The sequence below is a fragment of the Sturnus vulgaris genome, chromosome 10 (assembly GCF_052056855.1).
Source record: "Sturnus vulgaris isolate bStuVul1 chromosome 10, bStuVul1.hap1, whole genome shotgun sequence".
Classification (NCBI taxonomy): domain Eukaryota; kingdom Metazoa; phylum Chordata; class Aves; order Passeriformes; family Sturnidae; genus Sturnus; species Sturnus vulgaris.
This window is the reverse complement of record NC_142252.1, coordinates 10,166,842-10,181,595: the sequence shown is the minus strand read 5'-3', so window position 1 is coordinate 10,181,595 and position 14,754 is coordinate 10,166,842.

Below are 14,754 nucleotides of genomic sequence, written 5' to 3'. Positions count from 1 at the left end.
AAATGAAAACATTTCAGTTCCCTGCAGCCCAGAAAGCATTACAGCAATGGTGAAGCTGTCTATGTGACAACCTTTCTCCTCCACTGTGCCTTGGAAAGTCTGAAACCAGTTCTGTGAAGAATAGTCACCTAACCTGGTTATAAAATCCATTGCAGGGAAATGCTAATGGCTGGTAATGTGGAGGAACAAAAAGAGAAAAGGCCAATTCATTTCTCTGAGACACAGCATTGGATCATGATGTGACACACTATTGGGGCTGCAAAGAAATGACCTCCTCTTAGTTCTCACGGATTCAGTGATTATTCATGACTGCTAACATCCATCACCCAAGGGGCAGGGTAGTGGTGCTGGTGCTGCATAATTTCTGTGCCTATTGGAAACACACAGGAGTGCAGTGAAGAGCTGTCTGAGAGCAGATTCACACACTGGCTCTTTGGACTGACTCTTCTAGCATGGCCTGGAAAAATATTGCATAAGAAAATTATTGCTTGTGGCTTTCAACTTTTAGAAGGAGAGCTGTGATGTGTGAGAAGCAGGTCCACTTGTCTCTACAGCTTACATTGGGGAATACTGACAGCAAGAGAATAATGCTCTGCATAGCCCACATTTCTTTCCCTGTATATTACCTGGCCCCTTTTCCAAAGCAAATGCACACAGAAGCACCATGCCAGGGCTGGCAAAGGACAGACTTAGAGAGGGAAATCTACAGGGAAAAGGTGGGATTCAGCCCTGAAGTTAGGTCTGCCTTGCTCAGGATCACTACCCCACTGCTCTGTGACACCTTCAGATTAGGGCACAGGAGGCAAAACCAAACCAACTTTTTTCACTTTTAAACTTTAATTGCAAACACCCTTTATAAATGCATGGCTGCAGATTTGGGGTGGAGACCACAGCATGTGTAATTCAATGTAATTTTAGGGAAGTCAGAGAAGTGAGAGTTTACTTTCTCTTGGCCAAAGATTTAGGTCTTAGTAATGAACGTTGGAAATTGAAAGGAAAACAACCAGTTAAAAAAAAATAACCCTGCATAAACACTGCTAAATTAAAAGACCTATTAGTAGCATTGAAATAACCTCATAACCACTTACATCAGGTTAAAACAACGTCCCTCTTTGACAGCAGCAGATTATCTGCCTTTTCTGGTAAGGCTGTTCTTGCTGTGTGCTCCCTGTCACTTGGGACTAGGATACAGCGGGTGGAAAGACGATGGCTTGGCAAAAATGACTCAGTTCTCGTTTGTAAGCTGACAATTGTGTACTGGAAAACATGAAGAGCAGACCGAGTTTGCTTTGTAAACAGTGGGAAACCTCAGCAATATCTGGTGTAACTGTTATGTAACGCCTGAGTGAGACACTGATTTCTGGGTGACGCCTGCGATACCATAACAAACACTGGAAAACAGAAAGTCAAAGAGAAAAGGCAGTGTGAGTTAGAGGAAAAACAAGTAAAACCATAAAAAACTAGAGAATTCAGAGGCCACTCTAACAAATTACTGAAGAGATTATTAGTAGGTATTGAACCCAAAAAACACAAGAAGCAAGCATCATGTACCAAGAAAAGCAATTGCCCATGCTCCTTGGTATGAGTTCCTTTGTGTGAGAGCTTTGGTCCACTCAGACTGACCAGAGCCTGCCTCCCCAGGGCACAGGCACAGAGTGATCCTGCACATCTGCTCTGGCTGGTCTCCCCCTGCTCTGTCACCCCACTGCTCTGTGTCCCCTCAGTGGTGTGAAACACAGCTGTCCCTGAGCTGGGTTAGGGTGCTTGGCTCTTCAACCAAACAAAACAGAAACTGAAAAAGAAGGGGAGCAACTGAACATTTCTATGTTCTAAGCAGGGCAGGGAAAGCTTGTGGCAGGGGTTACTTGGAAAGGCCCAGGCTTGGGTGAGCATTAGCACCCAGCACCCAGGGGAATGGGTTTCCCAAATGGGATATTGCAAGTGCTCCCTCTTCAGTGCTCTCTTTTTCTTACAATAAAAATAATGAAAGTGATAATATTGAGCAGAGATTTTTGTGGAGTGACCATGAGCACTCAGCAGTGATATGATGCCTCTTCAATTTCTGAACCAAGTGGGTGACCTGCCTTTGGCTTTGGTGTACCTGGTGTGTGTCATACCCCCTTCAGGGATAAGGTATTCTCATGTGCCACAGGCATGGTAAGTGAAGTTGAAGGTTTCACCTTGTTTTATATTTTTGCTCACATGCTACAACTATCTGCACAGCTAAGGCTCCAAGAGTGGTAGATCAACTAAAGGTAATTAAAGATTATTTTTAAATTTAATTTAATTACTGAAATTATTCCAGTAAGGTATTATGGTGTCAGTCAAAGCTAGCCAGATTTTGAGGCATGTGCAATAACTGGCCTTTTCTGTTATGTCTCTAAAATACAATGGGGATCTTTTTCTGCCCTGCTAGGCCCAAAAGAAAAAAAAATTAGATTTTAAGTAAAGCAGAAATGAATTGCTACTGAGCTGCTGCATTGCAGATGAGTCCATGGTTCAGTAAGTCCATGGTGAAATGGCTGTACAGTCTTAACACTCTCTAAAAAGTAATGCAAGAGAGGTATTAAAAAAAGGTCCCAGCTTTTATTTTCTTCGAAAATAATTTTAAATTTAGGGCCTAAACTTTATCTATTAAATATGACTACAATGAGGGTTGAAATTTTGGTGTTGTTTAATATAGGTGCAGTAAAATAATAATTTGAAAATATGTACATAGGGGCTCCATCTGCCTATAATGGTCCCTCTGGCCATGTGGCTTCTTGGCTGTGAGAAGAAGTAAATTGCAGCCATTGTCATGAAACTGGATTTTTAGTAACAATAGAGCCAGTTCTATACATCTGATCTGCTACAGAATGAATACATGGCCACACTATTTTCTCTGAGTGAAGCTTTTGTACTGAGAATATTTCTATGACAAAAAGTGCCTCTTTTATTTGCCCTTTCTACCTCTTGCCAATAAAAAACCCCTTTAGAATTTCTCAGACTATCTTTAACCCCAGTGCTCCCCTAAGGATTTCCTGGAATGACCTCTTCTAGAAAGCACCTCCCAAGGTGATCATGAGCTGTAAATCAAATTGCTTTTGAATTTCATTATTTCTATCTGAATTACAACTCATTGACATTTGCAGCAATGATTTACTCTAATTAAGTACAATGTGAACCAAATACTGAGTCACAACACAGAGTCCTTTCCAGAAAAAAATATCATGACACCGATTTCCCAAGATTGAAATTGTAGCAGAGAGTAACAGATGTTTAAATTGCCATTCTTCTGTAAGGACCTGCACATCCAGACCAAGTGTTGAAAATTCATATTTCTTTTTATTTGCCTGGCTCCCACTTGTCTTGAATGAACAGAATTATTTTTGTATCTGATCCATCCATGACTATGCATATTCCATAACTGTGCTATTGCTTCCATCATTTCTTTGGTTTCCTGATTACTATTAGAATAAAAAATTCCAGTCTTGCTATTATTTTTAGTGGATAGAGAGGACTAGTCATGGCTAAATTCTACTTTTGTGGCTTTGGAAGTCATTCTCCATGTTGATATCCTTCCCAAGCTGATGACTTTAAAACAATAGTACTGTAGTGCACACTGAGTCCCATGCAAGCTTCCTCTGACTCATGATGTTCCCTAAATACTTCATGGATGTTTTATTAAAAAAAAAAAAGGAAGCACAGGAGTAAAACTTAAGTAGAAACAAATGATTTTTGGTGCCTATTTTATGACATAGTCTCTGGGTAAAGGCAAATCATAAAATTATTTCTTTTTCCACATTGACATTGCTCTAGTTTTGGATTTTTGGATGATTTCTGATTAGGGTAATTGGCTGGTGTGGCCATGAGCTAGACTGGGGTCATTTTCTCCTAATCATGCACATACTTCAGAGACCATTGATGCTCAAAGGCTTGGTGCCATTCTCACTAATCCATATTGTGGGTGCTCTAACCTACTCTGGTTTACCACTAACCAAAAGCAAAAGCTGGAATTTTGCAGGACCTGAAGGGAGCAGATGAGCAGGAGAGCTGTGGAAGGGGAGAGGGGAGCACTGGCCCAGTTGTCTTTCTCCTGGTGAGCACATTCCTGAGGCTGTGCTGTGGGATGGGAGGTGCTGCATCCCTCCCTCGTTCTGTTGGGCTGTTCATGCCTGGCCAGGAATGGGCTTCCCCAGCTTCTCAGTTTATTTGTTTATGTATCAATTTAATACTGGTATGACAGAAAGACATTATGTGAGTTAAGGAATTCATTAACAGATCTCTTCAAGCTCATCAGTGAAACTCATTACAGGAATTACAAAGCATTACTTCTGAAGATGAAAAATGTTGTGCCTTGCTGCATCTCCTGCTGTTTGTTGTCCTTTCCTGCCTCCTTCCCAGTTTACTCTCTTTGTGCTGTAATACTCTCAGAAGAGTACACGAGGGTGGCCCAGTGGGACCAGCTCCTGATGGTGTGGGCTTCCCTGAGCCCCAGGCATCCGGGAGAGACCACCAAGCTTGTTACACTTACATCTCTTTCAAAACTAAACTCTGTTTTATTTTTATAAGTAAAAGCTTACTATCTAGCCTGATTTGTTTTGGTTTGTTTTGGTTTTCCTTTGGGCATGCCTTGATTCCTGGAATGCTCCGCAGCATCCATTGCTGGAAAACTTTGAGGTTTTGCTCCCTGACGTACACAGACTTTTCTCCGAGATATCTTTTCATGGAAACTCATTTTGCTGCTGCCATGATGACTTTACAATCTGTGCCAGTTTTGTCTTTTGGATTTGATTCTGTGAAGTTGTGCACAGCCTCCACACCTACTCTTTTAAGTAGCCAGAAATAGAATTACTCAGCATGTCAGGCATTAGTACTACAGGTACCCAATCTAAGAAAATATTTGGAGTATAAAATACAGAATGAATCAAAATAAAGAGTAAGGGAAGCTGGTGCCAGATAAATGCAGACAGAATTATGACTTCTAGACAACTGTGTTTCCAGCTTCTAAATTTTATCTGGACTGTGGTGATAAAGACAATCATTATGTGTGCCAGATTTTATGCATGTCTTTCTTTAAAGCATACGTTTATGCTGGAAGGATCCTGGAGGTGCCTGATGCTTAATCTTAGAAATACTAGTTCAACAGAAATAAAGTACTCAGGAAAAAAAACCACAAATTATATTTCCAAAACATTTTTTTTTGTAATTTGATTCTCCCATGTAAACAAGAGACAATAAAACCTTCTGGGAGTCTTGTTAGCCAACAGTCTCCAAACTTCAATGAAAGAAGGATTTCAAAACTATTTCACAATTGTGTTTGGATGAAACATGTGTTTACTGTATGTAAATGAACAAGACATTCCGTTCTTTTAGGGTTCACCAGATCCTCACTGTCTTAGCTAGTTTGGCTTGTGCAGGAATGTGGGTCTTCTTCAGAAGGTGCTGGACAGACAAACAATTGTTTTTGCAGTGGCCATTTCCACACTTTACAAAAAAACCCCCAACTTCAATGCAAATTTTTGCCTCAGAAGTTATTTAACTTGATCTTACTTTATTTTGCTTGCTAGAAAGAATGACAGAATAAGTTATTTAATGAAAGAGACATGGAGGCAGAATTTCCTGTGATAATAAATCGCTGTTGCATTGCTCTCATTGTCAAGCAGCATGTACTCAAATTGTGACTAGTGCCAACTGCTTGAAGCTATTGATTTCTGTGTATGAGAATTTTATTTAATAGCTTGGGTGCCTGCATATAGCCAGTCCCTGGCATGGCATGTGTGCCAGCAAGCCTCTTTCCAATTTGCCAAGAGAAAACCCAGGATCCATGGCAGACTGGTCAGCTGCACTTTTACCCCAGTCTTTGTGCAAGGAAGCTATGCAGTAATTCATTTTATTTCTTTATTTTTCTGTCCACTGTTATGATACCATTTGCTGAGTTAGTGAGGTTTTGCTGTTGTGGTGGTGGTTTGCATCTTGGATGTTTTATCTGGGCGCAATCAGAGGAAAAAATCTAATTGGGATTGCAAGTATACAGTACACAGGCCAAAAATGTGTGCTCTTTTGTGAGCCGTGCTGCAAAGGGTGACTGCTGTGGATCAGAGCCTGGGGCACTGCATGGGGTGAAATAAAGAGCATTTTATTGCTCTTCAGCCTCCTCTGTATTGCTGTGCCACCACCACCACTGTTGCTAGAATTCCAGCTCAGGCATACATGTTCACCTCTGCTGGAACAGAGGATGTGCCTCATGGAAATTGCTGATGGATCTGTTAATCCAGGCTGGCAATGGCTAGAAGTGTGGAGCTAGACAGAGATTTATTGTTCCCAGGTCAGCTAGCAACAACAGTTGCTTAGTGTGCTTGGGCTGCTGACACAACCCTGTAACCTGCAAAATTCCTCAGTCTGAGCTGGTTTCTGCTCTTCCCACCTTTCCATGCAGGAACATGGCCAGGCTGGCCATGCTTGACTGAAGGCTACAAGGAGCTGGGAGGGAGAAGAGCAAAAGTAACCCCTGCTCTGGGCAGAGAGTCAGTGATAACTGTCTTTCATCTTCATCCTCATGAACCTTATGGCTTCAAATCACTTCAAGATAATAAAAGCACGTTTGTTGTGAAATTTTGCTCTGTGTCATGAAAAGAGTAATTTTAATTTGTTTGTTCTTTGGGTGAATATTGAATTGATTGTTTAGTTTCTTTCCTTGCCTCAGTCCCACGCTACTCATATTTCTAGTGAGGGAAAAAAACCAAACCTTTGTTTTTCCTTTTACAGCTTTATAGCTGGGATGTTGTTCTGCTTAGCAAACACAGTTTAAATTACACAGGCATCTTTTCCCAGTTTGCTCTCGCTAAATCTAAATCTCATCTAAATCCATCAAAGTACTGCACAGTTGCCAGTCCAGCAGTGTTTTTTGCAGTAAATCTCAGTTTCAATATTGCACTAAGGAAAAGTGTTACAAATGTAGTGACTCCCTGGCAGGGTCCACTGATACCATTTATGAAATGTTAAGGTGATTAAGGTCATAATTTCCTCCCCAGGCAGGCTTAAAGTGGCTGGTTTTGTGAGATCCTGAGTATCAAAAATAATCCTTTCTTTTGCATCCGAATTCTGTAAGGTTTTTTCATAGGTTACAGTACTTTAGATTCTACAGGTTATTGTGGACTGTTTTTTTCAGACTCAGTTTTCTGCCTATTTATTTGGCTATCTAGAAATCCAGCACAACAGTGAAAATATTTTCAAACAGGAAATGTAACTAAATACCTAATAAATGTCTATGAAACTTCTTCCAACCCATCACAATGTCAGCTGGTTTACATTCATATGGTAATACAGGATAGAACTACCCAAGAGAGAAAAATTATTTTTAAATAACATGTGAATACTTATTTAGTCACGCACTGGCAACCTTGGTACAAAAGCAACGCATACTTGAAAAAATCTTTTTTGGCATTAGATGCAGGGATTAATCCCAACAGCTACACACAGATGCTTGTCATATCTTGTGCATTTGAGTAGCTGTCAGATACAGATCATCTTTTAGAAGGTCTTAGTTTGGTTTTTGGTAGGGATTTTTATTGCCTTATTTACTTTGTACTGTCTCCATTATATTGCTCTATTCCTGTCAGTCTGCTTCTTTTTCCATTTATTATATTATTCACACTAAAATATGGATTTTGCAGCATCTGTCTATTCCAGGATGTTTCCTGCTCTCCTGCCATCTCTTCTGTCTCTTTATCCAGGTTATTGTTTTGCAAACTTTTACCCATGATCTGTGTAAGCCAAGTCTGGGGATTTTGCTCTCACACCCTGCTGCTCAGCCTGCTTTGTGTAATTGGAGGATGGGTCCCACAGCTTCCAAACTGCCTAAAGTATCGTGTTGGAATGCAGGCACATCACCTTCTTCATGGTCCCAAATACTGCAGTAAGTAATCGGAAATTGCTCCTAATTAAATGTTCAGCATCAGTGATAGCAGTGTTAGTTATTAGACTGGCTAACAGAGCTTAAACCACAGGTGGTTAAACCACTCTAAAATTATCTTTACACTAAATATAACTTTGAAACATCCTAACTGGGCTGAAGTTTTCAGGAGAAGGTGGGACTTGTGCAAGGCTGTTATTGGAGAGCCTTTTGAACTACATGAGCCCAGCCTCCCATTTCATCCAGTTCCCACTCCCTTGCTGTCCTTCACCACACTGGAGAAAATGGAGCCTCCAGATATTGGATAGAATCTGCTGTGCTAATAAAGAAATCTCATTTTACGATAGAAGTGTTATTTCAAATGTGCTTTGTTTCATCTTTTCCCAGAGTTAAGCTTGGAAATAGTGTCCATAGAGAGGAGGAGGAGCTGGAACTGCAGAACTGGGCTGCTGTTCAGGGTAGTGCTAACTCCAGCAGCAGTGTGGGTGTCACTCTGCAATGCAGTTTATAGGTGTGAGTAGGACACACGGCCCATCAGGCCCAGCAATCTGCTCTCTCTTGGGGTGCTGATATGGGCTTGACTCTCAGAGGAGTCCAGAGCCACTGCAATGCCTCTGCTCTTGGCTCTAGGGCAGACGTGTGGCTGCTGTGAGCCCAGCATTGCTGCCCATGAGACTTCCCCACACACCTCTGTGCCTGTTTTCATACACACACAAAGGCCACATAATTTTATGGAATTGTCACACACTGAAGGCTGGGGGGGCTGTTGGCACTAGGGATGGGGAAGAAACACTGAAATAGCTCTTAAAATGGTTCAAACTATCCACATCAGAGGATGTGAAAGGGGAACTTGCCACAGGGTAGGCAGTGACCACATCCTCCAAATGTGCACAATAAAATTATGCTGAGACTGCTTTTCCAGAAATGTCCCACCAAGTCACTGGCTCCTGACTGGCTCCTTGTTCTCTCTTAGTCATAACTCTGAGATAGTGAACCTGAAAATGGTAACTGGGATGCAGGTTTGGATGAACAAAAACATCAGGATAGCAGTTTGAATATATCTGTGATGGCAAACACAGCAAGACCAAAGGTTTAAAAATAACATGCAATGAAGATTTCATGGCCTTTCCAGTCTTTGTCCATTAAACATTTGCTCAGTAATTCTCCAGTATGCACACAACCTGGCCAAAAACTGAACTAAATACATTTTTCAGTGTGCAGCCATCAAGACTAGTCAGGTATCAGAAGCCTGGAGATGTTTTTAACTGAGAAATCCAGTTTTTTAGTGCTATTTGGACAATAGAGTGAACCAGAATGTTGTTTTGATCATTTTCATTATTTATTTTTTATAATTATTCTTATTCAACTGTTATTTTTTCATCTGGACCTTTTCTTGTTTCTTGAATTTTAAAATTTGTTAAATAAGTTTCTGTCTCTAAAGCCATAATTAAGAAAAATAGCCAAGTAGAGAACTGATGTAAAAGCAAATAATTCTGAAATATCAGTGATTGTGGCTTACAATAGACAAAAGTCCATCTGTCACTTTAATTGATAGATACTAGGCCCCATTTCAAAAATTCAGGGAAATAAATAGCATTCAGTTATTCTGAACTTGCAAAATAAATAGCAATACCCTGAAGACACACTAAAAACATATCAGGAAGTAGAACTGTTTTCTCTGTTTTAAACAACATTTCATGCAATGGAAAAAAAGCCAAGGAATACATTTTTCCAGATGATTTAAGATGTAGTATGCTGATACTTGTCTTCCAATAGCAACAATTAAAATAGCTTGCTTTTGTAACCACAGTGTAGACATTATTTCCACTATTAGCCCATACTTTTGTAAGAGCAGGAGTTGCTAAAGAACTGCAGTTCTTTTTGTACACAAAAGCATTTGGTTTTTCAATATCCATGGGGATTTTTCCTCCCTTTCCCCCCAAAAATCTCCCACCAGGATAGCAATTAGTGATAAATCCACACAGGAAAATTCAGCTCAGAACTCAATATGTAAAACTCCAAACTTGAAAGTGCTTTTATACTTCAAACTTCTCAGAATGTTTTAAGGAAACAGGGTCTGACAGCCTACATCTTGCATTGTCAGATAATGCTTCCCTAAAATCACAAATGTGCTCAGATCTAATTATTTAGTTTTTAATTTTTATCAATAGTAGTTTTTAAAACCAATAACAAGTAATTTTAAAAATTCTGTGTAAACACAAATAGAGGGTCTCCTCAGTTAAGAAGTGCTTTGCAGGCTCTAGATTTGTATTTGTATTTTATTCTCTCAGTTCAATTATACCAGCAAAATAAATAAATAAGTATGAATTTGAATAAATATTAATCTCTCTGTGATGCAGAGAAAAGCCACTGTATTGCTTTAGTGCAGGAGGCTGGGGTCATGCTCAAGCAATGAATGCTGCTTCTGCTTAGATGAATAAACAGATGAGAGGACTTCCAGCCCCCAGGAGCAGTGGAAAGACCCTCACAAAATTCGGACATGCAAAAGTAAGAAAAAAAATTACATTTTCTTTTCAGCCTTTCAGTTTTTCAATAGGCAGATACAAAAGAAATTTTGTAGAATTATGTCAGAAACCTTCAGGGAGTGGTGCTGAAGTTCCATGCAGGAGATCAGAGAAGCTGCCTTTAACACTCTTAGCAGCAGCTGCATCCCTGTCCTGCTGTGGCAGAGGCAGATGTGTAAAAGCTGACCCAGTCTGGATCTTCATGGCAGGTGGCCATTATGAAAAACCATTATTTCCTAGCATGTACCACTCACTAGTATAAGGTTTCAACCTACATTATCCAACTTTATTTTGCTGTTAATACTGGTTCTTACTCAGTCCCTCAGTTGTTCTTGGCTGCTCATAAAGCCTAAAAGGACCATGAGAGGCAGAACTGTCCTGGGGCTATTCCACATTGCACCAGGAATGAAATGCCCCACCCCAGAAGTTATGAAAGACAGACATATCATGGTAAGGAAATTTTTCTTCCCCTCCTGTTGCAGACACAGTGGCCCCAAGGACCTGAGCCAATGTTTCTGGAAGTATCAGTTTTGTACTAGTGATTGTGTTTCTTCTGAGACCTCCTCGGACCCACAATTCCCTCAGAAATTGGCCCTGCCTTTAGCTTTCACCTCCTGAATGAACTGGCTCTCTTGGGCTTTTCTGATTTGCTTGGTAGCTTTATGAAATAATGCCTTTTAGACTGTATTAAATAATCTGAGATTTTTAAAAAATCGAAATAATGTCTTTTATACTGGATTAAAAACATCTGAGATTTTTTTACCAGTTCCTAAAGCAGGAAGATGATAGATAGCAGTTGATACAGCTTCTATTCCAAATGCTACCCCATCTCTTCATTTTGTCAGAAAGATTTATGAAGGAGAGCAGGGGTCATGCACATTGCAAATGTGCTTCTGCTAAAGCAGTGTATTCCTGGAGGAATAAACACAGACAGTGCTGAATTACTTTGTCATCATTAGAAATTGTCAGAGTCCCATAATGTTCGTGAGAGCAGACAGGTTAGAACTGCACAGACCAGAAAATAAATGCTCACACTGAAAAATACACTGAACTCCTTAGTCCAGAGCACAGAGCTTTCCTCAGCTGGGAGGGACGAGTGAGCTGGGCTGCTGAAAAGGAGCACAGGTTTGAGCTGCTTCAGGGGCTGAGGGGGAAGGGCTGCTTGGAGAAAGACTCTCCTTGGTGTGATAATTTCTCAGTGAATGGCTAAGGAATTTCTTTTCTTTTGAGAAAAACTGCTAAGTATTATAGAATAGTATTCCATAAAATTAGGAAAACAGTCTTGTAAGTATTAATGGATCATTTCAGTGCTGCAAAGGGGAGTTTCTATGCTTCACTTTTTTTGAATGTGAAAATGGGATGTGGTAATCACTGTCCTTTTTAAAGAAGCATGAAGATAAATCATTCATTTGGCAAATATGTATCAAAAAAATGATGCGTTCTTGTTGCCTCTTCTTCCTTATCTGTAAAGTTATTTCAAATATTAGCTTGAACAGTCTGCTTTGCTCTTACAAGATTAAAAGATTTTGCTTAGCCACTGTGTCACTCTTGAACGATGGTCCCTAATACTCCACCAAGGCAGACAATCTCAAGGCAGTGGTGCTGGCTGGGCACATGACTGCACTCCTCTGCTGGATTATCTGGCTTCTTTTCCTCTCTGAAAAATATATGTACCACAGTGTAAATTGCTGCCACGTGCTGTAGTTAATAACAAAGACATATTGTAATTAATAGCAAAGCTGGAAATTTTAATGGGTAGCTTTAGCTAAAAACCCTGTAGTTTGAAAAATAATCCTTCCCAGATTCTAGACTGAAGTAATTCATTCTGTGTGATGTTTTCCTGATATCCAGCAATAATCTAGACAAGAGAGTTGTTTCATTTAAAACTGGTGCCTCGCAGCTTGAAGACTCAGGTGCGCCTGCCTCCAAGCCTTCCCTTGCTGCTCACAGTTCCAAACTCCTGATTTGTCTCCATTAAGACTGCAGCAATCCTTTGTAAATCTTGGCTGTGTCACCCATTTGAAAGATGCTCACAGTGTTCACATTTTCTTTCGGGAAGAGCCCCTTTCTCTCATCCTTTCCTGTCTAATCAGCATCAGCCAGACACAGAGGGTTTGAGTGTCCAGGGTGTGTGAAATTCAGCTTCTTGGGCCTTTCTGTGTCCCTGTGCAGAAAACAACTCTTCACTTCTCTGTCTCCAAAGCAACTGCATCTCAATCGACACAAGTGCTATATCCTCACTGGCAGGGCAGGTAAGAAAAATGCCCTGCTGAGGCTGTGTGTTCAACCTCCCTGATACAGAGATCTCCCTTCTCAGGTGTGCCAAGAGCCATCACAAATGTTTATGGACCCTAAGGCTTTTACTGACTAGCCAGTAAAATAATTTGTTAGGATAAGTGATTTGAGGGACCTACAATGATCATCTAGTTCAACTGCAAGACGCTCTGACATAATTTACACTCAGTAAAAATTCAGTAAAAATTAATTTTACTTTGTTAGAATCAAAACTTTTCCCTGTATTTTTGGAATATATTCATTGGAGGAAGGGAAAGATACAAAAACACCACAAAAATAAAATAAGAAGATTCTTCACAGTTTGCTAGTAAAAATACAATATATGAGATAAAACAGAACACCATGCTGCTGTACTGATTTTACATTTCTATCCCTCTAAAACTTTTAAAAGATTTTGGAATTTGGGCACCAGCATGATTTCCATCTATCCATGAGGTGAAATATCAAACTTTTTTTCTTTAACTATCCCTGGATAGTTAAAGAATGTTTAATGAATATGTTAAACTTCTAAGAAACAATATTATTGTCCAAGTCATAAACACTCAGAATATGACAAATAATTAACTGTGTCAATAATTCTGTAATCTTTAATGTATATATATGTATATATGCACACATGTGCAACTTATCTAATATATAGTAGAGATGAAGTTACAGAATCTTTTCTGTAAGCCACAGCTACCAGCTCTGCAGTCTCCCTTACACTCACAGAATGGTGTTGCCTTGAAAAAGCCTCAAAGGGAAGCTATCTATTTATCATTGGTATTTTCACCATTCTTGGGGAGTTTATGCAGATATGGCATGCAAGGACTCCACTTGGCCAACTATTCAGATCCCTCCTGTCTGAGAATTTATTGGATTTCCTGATTCTTTAGGTAACTAGAGCACCATCATGAAAATGAATACAGGTAGAGTTGAGCTCATCCTTGCCAGTGGCTAGGATGAAAATAAGAAATTGGGACCATGTGACCATTTAATAGGGTTACAGCATAATGCAAGAGGGAAAAAATAGAAATAAAAAAGAGTGATACTAACATAAAAATCATGTATTTCGATAGTTTCTTAAAATTTTCTTTGTCCTAAAATCTGCCAGAATTCTCTTGAGGCTTGTTCCTGTCACTGCACTGATCCAAAATAACAAAGAATGCAGCACTTAAAATATTTGGCTCATAGGAAATAGCTTGCTAGAGCAGGAGACAGCTTTCTTATGTGCATTTTTCATGTCCTGCTACAAAAAGATCAAAACATTGTGAAGGATGAGTATTCAGTTGAGAAATGTTAAAAATGCCACTTCTGATGTAAGACATATTTTTGATATTAAATCTACTGTACATCTAAAACCGTCAGGCTACAATGAAATTTGTCACCTCTTTTTACACTTGTATTAAGTGAGAATGTGACAATTGACCTCTAGTAACAGCAAGTTTGACAATTCTTGTACATATAAGTGTTACTAGAATGATTTTATAAACCAAGGCTGTCAAACACATCCTGTTGTAATCTTTTGGGAGAGAATGCTATACTGTATTTTTTAAGGCAGTATTTTTACTGTCTTACAACTCTCCTCAGGTCATATTAAATAATTTGTAATGAATTATTTTGTTAGACAGAAAAGCTTGTCAGTGCTGAAACGAAGAATTTCTCTGTCAAGTTAGAGTTGCAGGAAAATCTAATTTGTAATTGAATCTGTGTATCCTTTGAAAATGAAATAGCTGATCTAAAAGTAAGTCAAGTGAAATGTTTGCAAGTACAAGAGACAAATGATATCCTGCTAGCTTCTAACTTCAAAAGCCGTGATAGTGAGGCTTAGGTTTGTGCATGGAATTCTGCAGTTCACTTTTCCCTTTTGCCCATTGGTATTTCTCCAATCCACCTGAGCCAATGGTTGGCATCTGCTTGACTCCATCTTGACAGCCTGAGCTGAATTTTCTGCTTAAAACTGGGCATGTACAGAGGAGAGGACAAAGCTTAGCTGGGCTTTACACACATGCTTTACACCAAAAAACCTTGCAGATACTGAAAAATAGTGATTTGGGGTTT